The 17108-nt window shown below is 42.2% G+C and overlaps 1 pseudogene; it reads left to right on the forward strand.

Annotated features, from left to right (window-relative positions):
• Positions 1 to 13641: 13641 nt before the first annotated feature.
• LOC129622803 (N-acetyllactosaminide beta-1,3-N-acetylglucosaminyltransferase 2-like) lies at positions 13642 to 14833 on the forward strand (annotated as a pseudogene).
• The last annotated feature ends 2275 nt before the right edge of the window (positions 14834 to 17108 follow it).

The following is a 17108-nucleotide window of genomic DNA, read 5'->3' on the forward strand; positions in this document are numbered from 1 at the left end:
GTAAATCTGATCAATACACTGTATAACCTATATAGAAAAAGAATCTGAAAAAAAATAGATTTATGTATAAGCACACTCTAGGCTATACAAATAAACCTAATACAACAAAGCAAATTAACTCTTCTCCAATACAAAAGAAAAACTTAAGAAATGATTAAGATGATAAATGTTCTGTTATGCATATTTTACCATAATATAGGAATTTGAAAAAAAAAATAAAATTGCATCAAAATAAATAAAACACAGGAACAAAGCTGGCCAAAGAGGCAAAAGACTTATATACTATGAACCATAAAATATTAAGAAAGGAAACTGTAGGTGATGCAAAAAATTGGAAAGATAGGCCATGCTCTTGAATTGTAAACATTAGTATTGCTAAAATGGACATACTATGAAAGCAGTCCAAAGATTTAATGCAATCCCTGTCAAATTACCCATGATGTTTTTCACAGAATTCAAAACAATAATCCTAAAATTGACATGGAACCATACATGACCCAGAATTGCTAAAGCAATCCAGAAGACCAAGAACAAAGCAGGAGGCATAACCCTCCCAAAATTCACAAAACAGTAAAGAGCTACAGTATTCAAAACAAGGAGGTCCTGGCACAAAAACAGGCCTATGGGACAATGGAACTGAATATAGACCCCAGGCACAAACCTACACGTCTATGGTCAATTAATCTTTGACAGAGGAATAAGAATGCACAACGGGGGAAAGACAGTCTCCACAGCAAGTGGGGATAAGGAAGTTGGACAGCCACAGATAATCACTGAAGTTAGTTAAATAATCACACACCTACCAAAAAAAGGAACTCAAAATGGCTAGAGTACTTAAATAGGAGATATCACACCACAAACACCTAAAGAAAAATGAAGGGAAAACATACTCTGTTAGAAATCCTCCCACTGTTTTCTTATGTCAGGCTCCCAAGGCAATAGGGAAAAAAAAAAAAAAAAAAGAGAGACCTAATCAAATTTATGGCTTTTTGCACAACAAAAAGCAGATAAAATAACAGAGAATGGGAGAAAATAATTGCAAAGGATGTGATCCATAAGACACTAATCTCCAGAATGTACAAAAAGCTCACTCACCTCAATATCAAAACACTAGCAACCATATCAAAAACTGGATGGAAGATCTATAGAGACATTTCTCCAGAGAAGACCTTCAGATAGCCAAAATCACAGGAATAGATGTTCAACATCAATAATTTTTTAACAAAATGAAAATCAAGACCGTGGTAAGGTATCACCACAACTATCAGAATTTCCATAATTAAAATGCTCACAAATAAGAATTATTGGACAGAGAGTGGAGCAAAGGGAACCCTGCTAACTGCTGGTGGGAATGTAAAGTGGTACCACCACTAGAGAGAACAGTGAGGGACTTCCTCAAAAATTGAATGAACTTACAAAAAAGAAACAGAGACACCGACTCGAGAAACAGAGACACAGACTCACAGAGTATGTAAAGAGAGTTATGGTTACCAAAGTGTAAGAGATGGGTAGGAATAGTTTAGGTGTTTGGGGATAATTTATACACACTACTCTCTACAAGGTACATAATTAACAAGGACCACAGTGAACTTTACTCAACACTTTCTATATCATATTTTGAAAAGAAAAAAAAGAATAGACACATGTATAAATAAATCTGTAGGCTCTACAACTGAAACTAATGTAGCATTAAATCAATGCTATTTTAATATAAATAAAAATCTTTAAAAAATTATTAAATGGTAATTATGTTGTACATATTATATCACAAGAAATTTGAATAAAATTGAAATGAAAATAAAATGGTTGCAAAATATTATATAAATAGAAAATACTTAGAAACCAACCTGACAAAAGAAGTGAAAACTAAAAAATATTAATAAAGGAATTTGAAATGGAAGAATATCATGAGCTTTTTTATTGGAAGCATTAAATTGTTAAAATGGCCATACTACCCCATGAAATCTACAGATTTAATGCAATCTCTATCAAAATATCTGTGAACATGTTTTTCTATAGCTAGAACCAATAATACTGAAATTTATATGGAAGCATTAATGACCCAATATTGCCAAAAAAATCCTCAGGACAAAGAACAGATCAGGAGGCACAGCCCTCTTCAGACTTCAGGCAATACTGCAGAGCAACAGTCATCAAAACAATGTGGTACTGGCACAAAAACAGACCTATGGATCAATGGAAAAAAAGAGAGAGCCCAGTAGCAAACCCACACACCTACAGTCAATTAATCTTGCACAAAGGAAACAAAGATATGCAATGGGGAAAAGAGAGTCTCCTCAGCAAGTGATGGAAAAGTTGGACAGCTGCATGGAAATCAATGGAATCAGAACACACCATCACATCATACATGGCAGTGAACTCAAAACACTAAAGGACTTGAATCCAGGCATCACACCATATAAGTTTTAGAGGAAATCATAGACAACACAGTCTCTGACATAAAATATATGAGTATTTCCTTAGGCTAGTCTCTCAATACAATAAAAATAAAAGCAAAAAGAAACAAATGCTACCTAATCTTCGGTTCAGTTCAGTCCACTCAGTTGTGTCTGACTCTTTGTGACCCCATGGACTGCAACACACTGGGCCTCCCTGTCCATCACCTCATGTCCATTGAGTTGGTGATGCCATCTTCTCATCCACTGTCATCCCCTTCTCCTCCTGCCTTCAATCTTTCCCAGCATCAGGGTCTTTTCAAATGAGTCAGTTCTTCGCATCAGGTGGCCAAAGTAATGGAGTTTCAGCTTCAGGATCAATCCTTCCAAAGAATATTCAGGATTGATTTCCTTTAAGATGGACTGGCTGGATCTCTTTGCAGTCCAAGGGACTCTCAAGAGTCTTCTCCAACACCACAGTTCAAAAGCATCAATTCTTTGGCACTCAGCTTTCTTTATAGTCAAACTCTCACATCCACATATGACTACTGGAAAAACCATAGCCTGGATTAGATGGACTTCTGTTGGCAAAGTAATGTCTCTTCTTTTTAACATGTTGTATAGCTTGGTCACAGCTTTTTTTTTCCCCAATGACTAAGCATCTTTTAATTTCATGGCTGCAGTCACCATCTGCAGTGATCTTGGAGCCCCCCAAAACAAAGTCTGCCACTGTTTCCACTGTTTCCCCATCTATTTGCCATGAAGTGATGGGACCAGATGCCATGATCTTAGTTTTCTGAATGTTGAGCTTTACGCCAACTTTCCATTCTCCTCTTTCATTTTCATCAAGAGGCTCTTTAGTTCTTCACTTTCTGCCATAAGGGTGGTGTCATCTGCATATCTGAGGTTATTAATATTTCTCCCAGCAGTCTTGATTCCAGCTTGTGCTTCATCCAGCCCAGTGTTTCTCATGATGTATTCTGCATATAAGTTAAATAAGCAGGGTGACAATATACAGCCTTGACGTACTCCTTTCGCTATTTGGAACCAGTCTGTTGTTCCATGTCCACTTCTACTGTTGTTTCCTGACCTGCATATAGGTTTCTCAAGAGGCAGGTCAGGTGGTCTGGTATTCCCATCTCTTTCAGAATTTTCCACAGTTTGTTGTGAACCACACAGTCAAAGGCTTTGGCATAGTCAATAAAGCAGATGTAGATGTTTTTCTGGAACTCTCTTGCTTTTTTGATGATCCAGAGGATGTTGGCAATTTGATCTCTGATTCCTCTGCCTTTTCTAAAACCAGCTTGAACATCTGGAAGTTCACGGTTCATGCACTGCAGAAGCCTGGCTTGGAGAATTTTGAGCATTACTTTACTAGCATGTGAGATGAGTGCAATTGTGCGGTAGTTTGAGCATTCTTTGGCATTGCCCTTCTTTGGGATTGGAATGAAAACTGACCTTTTCCAGTCCTGAGGCCACTGCTGAGTTTTCCACATTTGCTGGCATATTGAGTGCCCCATTTTCACAGCATCATCTTTTAGGATTTGAAATTGCTCAACTCGAATTCCATCACCTCCACTAGCTTTGTTCGTAGTGATGCTTCCTAAGGCCCACTTGACTTCACATTCCAGGATGTCTGGCTCTAGGTGAGTGATCACACCATTGTGATTATCTTTGTCATGAAGATCTTTTTTGTACAGTTCTTCTGTGTATTCTTGCCACTCTTCTTAATATCTTCTGCTTCTGTTAGGTCCATACCATTTCTATCCTGTATTATGCCCTTCTTTGCCCTTGGTATCTCTAATTTTCTTGAAGAGATCTCTAGTCTTTCCCATTCTGTTGCTTTCCTCTATTTCTTTGCATTGATCGCTGAGGAAGGCTTTCTTATCTCTCCTTGCTATTCTTTGGAACTCCGCATTCAAATGGGTGTATCTTTCCTTTTCTCCTTTGCTTTTTGCTTCTCTTCATTTCACAGCTATTTGTAAGGCCTCCTCAGACAGCCATTTGGCGTTTTTGCATTTGTTTTTCTTGAGGATGGTCTTGATCCCTCTCTCCTGTACAATGTCATGAACCTCTGTCCATAGTTCTTCAGGCACTCTGTTATCAGATCTAATCCCTTGAATCTATTTGTTACTTCCACTGTATAATCATAAAGGATTTGATTTAGGTCATGCCTGATGGTCTAGTGGTTTTCCCTACTTTTTCAATTTAATTCTGAATTTGGGAATAAGGAGTTCATGATCTGAGCCACAGTCAGCTCCCAGTCTTGTTTTTGCTGACCTTATAAAGCTTCTCCATTTTTGGCTGCTAAGAATATAATCAATCTGGTTTTGGTATTGACCATCTGGTGATATCCATGTGTAGAGTCTTCTCTTGTGTTGTTGGAAGAGGGTTATTGCTATGACATGTGCGCTGTCTTGGCAAAACTCTATTAGCCTTTGCCCTGCTTCATTTTGTACTCCAAGGCCAAATTTTCCTGTCACTCTAGGTGTTTCTTGACTTCCTACTTTTGCATTCCAGTCCCCTATCATGAAAAGGACATTGGGTGTTAGTTCTAGAAAGTCTCGTAGGTCTTCATAGAACTGTTCAACTTCAGCTTCTTCAGCATTACTGATTGGGGCATAGATTTGGATTACTGTGATCCTGAATGGTTTGCTGTGGAAATGACAGAAATCATTCTGTTGTTTTTGAGATTGCATCCAAATACTGCATTTTGGACTCTCTTGCCGACTCTGATGGCTACTCCATTTCTTCTAAGGGATTCTTGCCCACAAGAGTAGATATAATGGTCATCTGAGTTAAATTCATCCATTCCAGTCCATTTTAGTTCACTGATTCCTAGAATGTTGATGTTCACTCTTGCCATCTCCTGTTTGACCACTTCCAATTTGCCTTGATTCATGGACCTAACATTCCAGGTTCCTATGCAATATTACTCTCTATAGCATCAGACTTTACTTCTATCACCAGTCACATAAAACTGGGTGTTGTTTATGCTTTGGCTCCATCTCTTCATTCTTTCTGGAGTTATTTCTCCACTGATCTCCAGGAGCATATTGGGCTCCTATTGACTGGAGGAGTTCAACTTTCAGGATCCTATCTTTTTGCCTTTTCATACTGTTCATGGGGTTCTCAAGGCAAGAATACAGAAGTGTTTTGCCATTCCCTTCTCCAGTGGGCCACATTATTTCAGAACTTTCCATCAGGACCCATCTTGGGTGGCCATACATGGCATGGCTCATAGTTTCATTGAGTTAGACAAGGCTGTGGACCATGTGATCAGGTTGCTTAGTTTTCTGTGATTGTGGCTTTCAGTCTGTCTACCCTCTGATGGAAAAGGCTAAGAGGCTTATGGACGCTTCCTGATAGGAGAGACTGACTGAGGGGGAAACTGGGTCTTGTTCTGATGGGTGGGGTCATGCTCAGTAAATCTTTAATCCAATTTTCTGTTGATGGGTGGAGCTGTGTTCCCTCCCTGTTATTTACCTGGGGTCAAACTGTACATGGTGATTGCAGCCACGAAATTAAAAGACCCTTACTCCTTGGAAGGAAGGTTATGACCAACCTAGATGGCATATTAAAAAGCAGAGACATTACTTTGCCAACAAAGGTCTGTCTAGTCAAGGCTATGGTTTTTCCAGTGGTCATGTATGGATTTGAGAGTTGGACTATAAAGAAAGCTGAGGGCCGAAGAATGATCCTTTTGAACTCTGGTGTTGGAAAAGATTCTCGAGAGTCCCATGGACTGCAAGGAGATCCAACCAGTCCTTTCTGAAGGAGATCAGTCCTGGGCGTTCATTGGAAGGACTGATGTTGAAGCTGAAACTCCAATACTTTGGCCACCTGATACGAAGAGCTGACTCATTGGAAAAGACCCTGATGCTGGGAAAGATTGAGGGCAGGAGGAGAAGGGGATGACAGAGGATGAGATGGTTGGATGGCATCACCGACGCAATGGTCATGGGTTTGGGTGGACTTCAGAAGTTGGTGATGGACAGGGAGGCCTGGCATGCTGCAGTTCATGGGGTCGCAAAGAGTCAGACAGAACTGAGCAACTGAACTGAATTGAACTTTGGTGGAGGTAGTGAAGATAATGGTGACCTCCTTCAAAAGGTCCCATGCACACACTGCTACACTCATTGCCCCCAACCCTGTAGCAGGCCACTGCTGACCCAGGCTTCCACCAGAGACTCCTGGACACTCCTGGGTAAGTCTGAGTCCATCTCTTGTGGGGTCACTGCTCCTTTCTCCTGGGTCCTGGTGTGTACAAGGTTCTGTTTGTGCCCCTCCAAGTGTCTGCTTCCCAGTCCTGTGTAAGTTCCAGCAGCTCAATGATGGGGTTAATGGTGACCTCCTCCAAGAGGGCCTATGCCATACCCAAGTCTGCTGCATCCAGGGCCCCTGGCCCTGCAGCAGTCCACTGCTGATCCGTACCTCCACAGGAGACACCCAAACACAGTTCTGGCTCAGTCTCTGTGGGATCTCTGGGTCCTGGTGCACACAATGTTTGTTTGAGCCCTCTGAGGGTCTCTGGGAGGAATGGGGTTTGATTCTAAATGCGAATTTACCCCTCTTACCATCTTGCTGGGGCTTCTCCTTTGCCCTTGGACATGGGGTATCTTCTCACAGTCACTCCAGCGCCACGCAGCCACCACTCCAGTGCATACCGTCTTGCTGGAGCTTCTCAGTTGCATCCAACTCTTTGTGACCCGATGTACTATACAGTCCATAGAATTCTCCAGGATGGAATAGTGGAGTCGGTAGCCTTTCCCTTCTCCAGGGGAACTTCCCAACCCAGGGATTGAACCTAGGTCTCCTGCATTGCAGGCAGATTCTTTACCAGTTGAGCCACAAGGGCAGCCTGAGATTCATTTACTCAGAGTAAAAGTCAAGGAGGACTTCTCATGTGGCTCAGTGGTAAAGAATCTGCCTGCCAGTGCAGGAGACATGTGTTCAGTCCATGAGTCAGGAAGATCCCCTGGAGAAAGAAGTGGCAACCCACACCAGTATTCTTGCCTGGAGAATCCCAGAGACAGAGGAGCCTAGTGGGCTACAGTCTATGGTATTGCAAGAGTCAGACATGACTAAGCAACTTCACTCACTCACTCACTACAAATCAATGAGAGGAAGACCAACAACCAGGTGGGTAAAATGGAAAAAAAAAAAAAAAAAAAAAAAAAACCATGAGAAAGAAGGAATTTCACACAGAGGGCACAGGATAAACACGGGCAAGGATATCCCACCTTCCTAGTAATTAGAGAATGTAAAATAAAACCACATGATAGCCTTTATATCACTGGACTGGCAAAAACTGGCACAATGTAAAATGTGCCAGATATTCCTACCAAAATTACCAATTGTTGGTAGTGAAAGGTTGTTGAATCACGCGAATACACTGGGATTCTTGGCCCCCGGAGGAGAAGAATTCAATCCGGGGCCAGAGACGAGGCTTGATTGCTCAGAGCTTTTGTGTAATAAAGTTTTATTCAAGTATAAAGGAGACAGAGAAAGCTTCTGACATAGGCATCAGAAGGGGGCAGAAAGAGTACCCCCTTGCTAGTCTTCAGCTGGATGTTATATAGTCACTAGCAGTCCGTTAATGAAAGAAAGGAATGTCTTATAATTCAGAATAGCACCAGGCCCCTCGCCCATAAGATGCATTTTGGGATAATCTTGGGCCATAAAATAATTAACTTGAATCTTAAAGAAGGGCAGACCACCATACAAATAGTTTCATTTACATAGATTAGGGGAACAATATCTGAGTATAACATACTGGTTTGTCAAGTAGGTTTTGGGCCGAGAGGCGGAACCGACTTGGAGACCGAGTTTGGGGTAAAGGCGTAGTACATTAGCATAGCTTAAGACAAACATTTCCATAAGAAAAAGGCATTGGTTATCTCTAGGCTCAAGAATAGCTAACTTCAGGTGAAACCAGGTGTCATTATGGCAACACAGTATTTTAAGAGAAACCTCTCTTTAAATTTGTATAGAGAAGGAAAAAAATATTGCTTGTTTGTTTCCTCCTGCCGCTTAAGAGAGATAAAAATGTCTGACACTTGCAGGCTATTTCTTCCATTTGGAGACCCCTGGCCTTCCTGCCTGTTACCCTCTCAGTAGGAACATGAAGCAAGAAATGCTTAGCCTGTAAAGCAGGGGCCCCTAACTTTTTTTGGCAGCAGAGACCGGTTTCATGGAAGACAAATTTTCCATGGACTGGGGTGGGACAGATGGTTTCAGGATCTTTCAAGCACATTAATTGTGCACTTTACCTCTCTCATTATTACATCAGCACCACCTCAGATCATCAGGCATTAGAGTCCGGAGGTTGGGGACCCCTGCTCCAAAGGATACTAATGTGGAGAAAGCTAGGGATCACCGAATACAGTTGAAGATGCGTCTACCCAGTGATCCAGTGTTGTCCCCTCACTAGACAAGCTCTCCAGTGGGTTGACACGAGAATTCTGGAAAGGTGATAATGTAGTAGACCACCTTGAGCTCACCTCCTCTTATGAGCACAGCAAAATCACAACTGCTCAACCATTAATAAAACAAACTGGAACCTAGCAAACAAGTTGTTGTTATTCAGTCACCTAAGTTGAGTCACACTTTTTGCGATACCATGGATGGCAGCACACTCAGCTTCCCTGTCCTTCACTATCTTCTGGAGTTTGCTTAAGTTCATATCCACTGAGTCGGTGATGCTATCTAACCATCTCATCCTCTGTCCTCCTCTGCTGCAAACAAGATATTCTACTCCCAAAGACAAAGAAGAAACCACAATGAGATGGTAGGAGGTGATACTCTGCCTAGGTAATCAAATCTCCTACCACATGGGTCAGTGACTCATAAACTGGAGAATAATTATTTTGCACAGGTTCTCCCACACAAGTGAGAGTTCTGAGTCCCACATCAGCCTGGGAGTCTGGCATTGGGAGGAGAAGCCCCCAGAGCATTTGATTTAAAGGCCAGCAGGGCTTGACAGAAGGTGCCCCATGGGACTGTGGGAAACAGACACTACAGCCATGGAGGGTGTCCACAACCCAAGGCAGAAGTAGTGACTTCCTAGAGGGCTGGCCCATGCCTACCTGCTGGTCTGCAGGGTCTCCTAAGGATATGGGGGTGGGGGTGACTGTGGCTCATTCTGGGGAAAGGACACTGGGGGCAGAATTATCAGGGAGCATTCATCAGCACAAGCTCTCCTGAACAGCTGCATTTTGGCAACGAGACTTGACCCTGCCAACATCCTATCAGCTTCAGTGACGCAATGCCTCAGGCCAAGCAACCAACAGGGAGGGAACCCAGTCCTACTCATCAGCAGACAGGCCTGAAGACTTCCTGAGCCTGCAGCACCCACCTCTAGATGCACCACTTGACAGGACCCTACCCACCAAAGCGCCAAGACCCAGCTCTACCACGGGTGGGCCAGTACCAGCACCCTCCCACCAGGACACCCAAACAAGCCTCTAGACAGTCTCATGCACTAGGGTGTAGATACCAGAAGCAAGAAAATTACGGTCCCACAGCCTGCAGAGATGAGTCTGCTAACACAGATCAGAATCTACCCTGGGACCAGCTAGCCCCTGGGTGATGAGAGGGAGGTGTTACTGATGGGACAACAGGACATTCCCTACAGAGGCCACGTCTCCAAGGTCAAGAAACATAACTAACCTCCACATGCATAAAAATACACATAGAAATTGACACAAAATGAGACAACAAAGGAATACATTTCAGTGGTGGTTTAGTCACTAAGTCATGTCCAGCTGTTGTGACCCCATGGACTGTAGCCTCCCGGGCTCCTCTGTCCATGGGATTCTCCAGGCAAGAATCCTAGAGTGGGTTACCATACTCTTCTTGAGGGGAGCTTTCTGACCCAGGCATTGAACCCAAGTCTCCTGTATTACAGGGGAATTCTTTACTGACTGAGCCACCAGGGAAACCCAATGTTTTACAAGATGGAACAAAATAAAACCCCAGAAGAATAAGTGGAGAAGGAAATTTACCTGCGAAAGGGTTCAGAGCAATGATTGTAAAGATGATCCAAGAACTCAGGAATAGAATGGAGAAACAGCAAGAGAAATTAAAGGAACTTTCAAAAAAAGAGTTCAAAATTATAAAGAATCACCCAGCATAGCTGAAGGCTACAATTACTGAAATGAAAATACATGAGAAGAAATCAACAGCAGAAAAATTAGGCAGAAGTTAAGTGAGAAAACAGAGTGGTGGATATCACTGCCATGGAATGGGAAAAAAAAAAAAAAAAAAAAGAATGAAAGAAAATGAGGACAGTTTAAGAGACCTATGGAATAACATCAAATACACCAATGTTCGCATTATTGGTGCAATAATGGGGTTCCAGAAGAAGAAAGAAAGGACTGGAGAAATGGTACACCCCTATGGATAACAGTATGAAAATTCCTTGAAAAATTTAGAGCTATCATACAATCCTACAATCCCACTCGTGGGCATATATCCAGCCAGGAAAGACAAAAATTCTAACTCAAAAAGATACATGCACCCCAGAGTTCACAGTAGCACTGTTTACAATAGCCAAGGCATGGACGCAACCTAAGTGTCTAAATGACAAGTGGATAAAGATGTGGTGCATAGATACAATAGAATACTACTTAGCCATAGAAAAGAATGAAACAATGCCATTTGCTGCAACATGGATGGACCTAGAGAAGTGAAGCCAGACAAAGAAAAATATCATATGATATCATTTATATGTTGAATCTAAAAGAAATTATGCAAATGAACCTATGTACAAAGCAGAAATATACTCATATAGAAAACTAACTTCCAGTTAACAAAGGGGAAAGTGAGGAAGGGTAAATTAAGAATTTGTGATTAACAAATACACACTACTATATATAAAATAGATTACAAGGATCTCATGTATAGCACAGGGAACTCTACTATATTGTAATAACTTATAAGGGAAACAGTGGCTGACTTTATTTTTTGGGGCTCCAAAATCACTCCAGATGGTGACTGCAGCCATGAAATTAAAAGACGCTTACTCCTTGGAAGGAAAGTTATGACCAACCTAGACAGCATATTAAAAAGCAGAGACATTACTTTGTCAACAAAGTTTCGTCTAGTCAAGGCTATGGTTTTTCCAGTGGTCATGTATGGATGTGAGAGTTGGACTTTAAAGAAAGCTGAGCACCGAAGAATTGATGCTTTTGAACTGTGGTGTTGGAGAAGATTCTTGAGAGTCCCTTGGACTGCAAGAAGATCCAACCAGTACATCCTCAAGGAGATCAGTCCTGGGTGTTCATTGGAAGAACTGATGTTGAAGCTGAAACTCCATTACTTTGGCCACCTGATACGAAGAGCTGACTCATTTGAAAAGACCCTGATGCTGGGAAAGATTGAGGGCAGGAGGAGAAGGGGACAACAGAGGATGAGATGGTTGGATGGCATCGCCGAGTTGATGGACATGAGTTTGGGTGGACTTCAGGAGTTGGTGATGGACAGGGAGGCCTGGAGTGCTACAGTTCATGGGGTCGCAAAGAGTCGGACATGACTGAACAACTGAACTGAACTGATAAAGGAAAAGAATCTGAAAAAGAGTAGATATAGAAGTGTATAACTGAATCACTTTGCTGTACACCTGAAACTAACAATGTATTGTAAATAAACTATACTTCAATAAAAAATAAAAGATTTAATATCAAGATACTTTATGGAAATTTTTAGCAGGGCCAGAGTAAAGAAGCCTACATGATAACTATGAGTTCATAACCCCCAGAATAAATGCTAAATCCCTGTCAAACTTCTTTGTCTTTTTTTCCCATATCTGGTAGGTGACCCGTTTAAACATCTGAAACTAACATTGACTGAGTCAGGAGGGCTAATGTGACTTCCCCGAATAGTGCTTTGTTGTTTAAAATAAAGCAACTAAGAAAGAGTACGTTTAAAAAAATAAATGAAAAAAGAGCTTATGTGGTAAAGAACCAGAGCTCATTTTGGAAAAAAAAAAACTTAATCTTTATTTGGCTGTATTTGGTAGAAGTGTAATTTTAGAGAGAAAAAGAATGTTTCAGAAGATATTAAATTCTAGTTTTGTTAATTGAGGTATATTGACTAAGGCTCAGTTCCCAGATAGTTCCTTGCTGTTATATTGTTTCAATGTTTAATTAATTTATTAAAAGGATACTGAGTTTCTAATGCTTATTTCAGTAATCATTGGATAGAGATCAGATGTCCCATGAAAATACAGTAATTAAAAGGTCTGTCTCCAATTAAGATGGAAGGACCTTTATTAGATACTCTGAACTATCTCCTCTACAGCAAAAGCAACGGGAATTGACTCTTGGATTAATATTTCCACTTAGAAAGAGCACTGCACTTGTCTATATAGAGGACTATTGACCTCAAAATCATCTTAAAATACTGCTCAGAGAAAAAGCTACCAGATCAGGTTAAGGAGAAGATGACATCTGAAGTGGAGAGCTGACCCAAGACGCTGGACCAGACATGCATACCAATCACTTTGATAACTGCTTACACTTTTGCTTAGGAATCAACTGTATTTCATGCTCTTATGCAAAGTTAACCCAATTGCTTGGTTTATGGTCAGTTACCTATACACAGTGGGCTTCCCTGATGGCTCAGACGGTAAAGAATCTGCCTGCAATGTGAGCGACCTGGGTTCAATCCCTGGGTTGGGAAGATCCCCTGGAGAAGGGAATGGCTACCCACTCCAGGATTCTTGCCTGGAGAATTCCATGGACAGAAGAGGCTGGTAGGCTACAGTCCATGGTATCACAAAGAGTCGAACACAACTGAGCCACTAATATACACACCTATACCCAATATTCTTGGGTTACTTTGGTGGATTTCTCCACTCCATGGCCCTTATTGGTTGGCTCTTAGGACATTTATTCTAGAGGAAAGAAATTAATGTCTGTTTCGGAGACTACTGACATTACTAGGTGGGTTTCCCTCACCTGGCCAATTAATAATATATGCTCTGACCTTGACCATAGATATGAATTTTCCTCTAAAGTTACTCAAGCTCAATCAAGGAAACAAGAAAAAATTTAGCCAAAATTTTATGGGATGGATTCTTGTTATTAACATCAGGCTATTGGTCATTTAATAGGCCACGCATGGAGCAAGAGCAGGGTGGTTGCTGGGCTAAGCCGCGTGGAGCGGCCGGGACGAGGATGCAGCCGAGATCTCCCGCCCCTGCCCCACGGAGCAGGAGCTGTTCCCAGACAAGATATGAGAAATGAGTGTCGGATGTCGAAGAATAAAGTTGTTGGGAATCCTGATGATGGTAAATGTCTTCATTTATTTGATTGTGGAAGTCTCCAAAAGCAGTAGCCAAGAAAAAAATGGAAAGGGGGAAGTAATAATACCTAAAGAAAGGTTCTGGAAGATAGCTGACCTTCCTCAGGCATACTGGAACAAGGAACAAGAAAAGCTGAACAGGAGGTTCAATCCCATTTTGAACACGTTAGCCAACCGGACAGGAGAAGCATCCGGATTCTCCAATAAGCCATCTAAATTACTGTGAACCTGACCTGAGGGTCACGTCAGCGGTTTCAGGTTTCAACAGTTTGCCAGACAGATTTAAAGACTTTCTGCTATATTTGAGATGTTGAAATTATTCACTGCTTATAGACCAACCAGACAAGTGTGCAAAGAAACCCTTCTTATTGCTGGCGATTAAGTCCCTAACTTCACATTTCAATAGAAGGCAAGCGATTCGGGAATCTTGGGGCAAAGAAACCAATGTGGGGAACCAAACGGTGGTGCGAGTCTTCTTACTGGGCCAGACCCCCACAGAGGACAACCATCCTGACCTTTCAGATATGCTGAAATTTGAGAGTGAGAAGCACCAAGACATTCTTTCTTGGAACTACAGAGATACATTCTTCAACTTGTCTCTGAAAGAAGTACTCTTTCTCAGGTGGGTGAGCACTTCCTGACCAAATGCCGAGTTCGTGTTCAAGGGCGATGATGATGTTTTTGTGAACACCCATCATCTCCTGAATTACTTGAATAGCTTATTCGGGAACAAAGCCAAAAATTTGTTTATTGGTGACGTGATTCATAATGCTGGACCTCATCGGGATAAGAAACTCAAGTACTACATCCCGGAAGTTGTTTACACTGGCGTCTACCCGCCTTATGCAGGAGGAGGCGGATTCCTCTACTCTGGCCACCTGGCCCTGAGACTGTACAATGTGACTGATCGGGTCCTTCTCTACCCCATCAATGATGTTTATTCTGGAATGTGCCTTCAGAAACTCGGCCTCGCTCCAGAGAGACACAAAGGCTTCAGGACATTTGATATAGAAGAGAAAAGCAAGAGTAACATTTGTTCCTATGTAGATTTGATGTTGGTACATAGTAGAAAACCTCAAGAGATGATTGATATTTGGTCTCGGTTGCAGAGTGCTCATTTAAAATGCTGAATAATATGCAAACTACATTTTACATAGAAATGTATCTCAAATAGTTCCCATTTGTGTTCTCTTCCATCAGAGGTCATTTCTATGTAAAACCATCAAAATTGTCTTCATAGGTCATGTCCCTTTGACGGCCTCTAAACCCTTCAGTTCAGATGGTAAAGCATCTGCCTGCAATGCGGGAGACCTGGGTTCGATCCCTGGGTCGGGAAGATCCCCTGGAGAAGGAAATGGCAACCCACTCCAGTATTCTTGCCTGGAGAATCCCATGGACGTAGGAGCCTGGGGGGCTACAGTCCACGGCGTCGCAAAGAGTCAGACATGACTGAGCAACTTCACTCACTTCACTCATTGGTCATTTAAGCTTAAAAACTCCCTTTTGTTGGGAACAATTAAATACTAAGCCTAGTAACACTAGGAAATTGGGCTGGGTGTCTTATGGACAATGCCAATAGATAATTTCCCTTGAAGATAAGAATTGGTATAGACTAAGTCAGATAACCTGCAGTATACTGGGCTGCCCCTAGTGGAACTTTATAACTTGTTACTTATGACTTTACTGGGGCTTCCCAGGTGGCTCAGTGGCAAAGAACCCACCTGCCAATGCAGGAGGTGCAAGTTCAATCCCTGGGTTGGGAAGATCCCCCAGAGAAGGAAAAGGCAACTCACTCCAGTATTCTTTCCTGGAAAATCCCATGGACAGAGGAGCCTGGCAGGCTACAATCTATGGGGTCTCATCGGATATGACTGAGCAATTAAGTGAATACACATATGACCTTACTAATCCTGCTATTAATAGCTGTATTACTTCTAGATCCCCTTTCAGTAATCTCATGAGCGAACTGTGTTAACAAGATAGTATCTAAAGAAAAAAGATCACCAGACACTGAGAAGACTGCATACGAGCCTACACACACTTCTGGTCTTTTCATCGACCTTCAGGGGGATGGAGCTGTGTCTCCTTGGCTGGGGTGTTCATGAGCACCATCTGCAGGCTGAAACCATGTTCTGGTGAAAAACTTCAGGGTGAGGTCTATCAGAAAGTTCACCAGCTCATTCCCTCCACTGTCAGCTTTTACCTGGGTTCCTGTGGGGAGTTAGGCACCTCAGGTCCATGGGAGCTCCTGGACTCCCTGTTCACTCTTCTTTCTACCAAGTGTTCCCGTCTTTCTACCATGACAGAGGCTCTCCTCTTTTGCTGCGTCAACTACAAATTGGCACTAGCCATCTTCCTCTACAAGGATTAAATCAGGTGCTGCTGCAACTACTGATTTTCAATTCTCCCTGAAAGGAGTTCAGGGTGGAGAGCAGAAATGCAGCATTCTCTTCTTGGGTGAGGAGGGGGAGCCCAAACTCCTCATATCTGTTGTTGCTTAGTCACTCAGTCATGTCCAACTCTTTGCAACCCCATGGACTGTAGTCAGCCAGGCTCCTCTGTCCATGGGATTCCCAAGGCAAGAATACTGGAGGGGGTTGCCATTTCCTTCTCCAGGGGATCTTCCCTACCCAGGGATCAAACCTGAGTCTCCTGCATTAACAGGCGGGTTCTTTACCGACTGAGCCACCAGGGAAGCCCCTCCTATTTAGAAAAAACACTAAAATCCTTCATGGTGACGACTGCTCCTCTTGACTAGTAGAAACCTTACGTGAAAATATATGTGCAGACTGCATGCACTTCTTCTTCACCAAAATCACATATATACTGATGTTCCCCCTGCATCTTTAGAGTATTTTCTCAGAACTATCTGAGATGCCATCCCTTGGACCATAGAATCCTCATTTTGCTTCAAATAAAACTTAATTTGCAACTCTCACATTGTGCATTTAGAAAAATTTTTCCTCTTAAGTTTTAGCTTAGTGCAAAGTGTTTTCCTTGGACTGCAAGGAGATCAAAACAGTCAACCCTAAAGGAAATCAACCCTGAATATTCATTGGAAGGACTGATGCTGAAGCTTCAATACTTTGGCCACCTGATTCAAAGAGCTGACTCACTGGAAAAGACCCTGATGCTGGGAAAGATTGAAAGCAGGAGAGGAAGAGGATGACAGAGGGTGAGATGGTTGGATGGCATCACTGACTCAATGAACATGAGTTTGAGCAAGTCAGGGAGTTGGTGATGGACAAGTCTGGTGTGCTGCTGTCCATGGGGTCGCAAAGAGTTGGACACGACTTAGTGACTGAACAACATTATTCTGTGTTCCAATGTTATTCCTCTTGACAGTAGGGCATTGTTCCTTCCCCAATGGTGGCTTAATTTCTTCGGGTTACTTGCCTTCCAGGA

Source organism: Bubalus kerabau, chromosome 11 (genome assembly GCF_029407905.1).
Source record: "Bubalus kerabau isolate K-KA32 ecotype Philippines breed swamp buffalo chromosome 11, PCC_UOA_SB_1v2, whole genome shotgun sequence".
NCBI classification, from domain to species: Eukaryota; Metazoa; Chordata; class Mammalia; order Artiodactyla; family Bovidae; genus Bubalus; species Bubalus kerabau.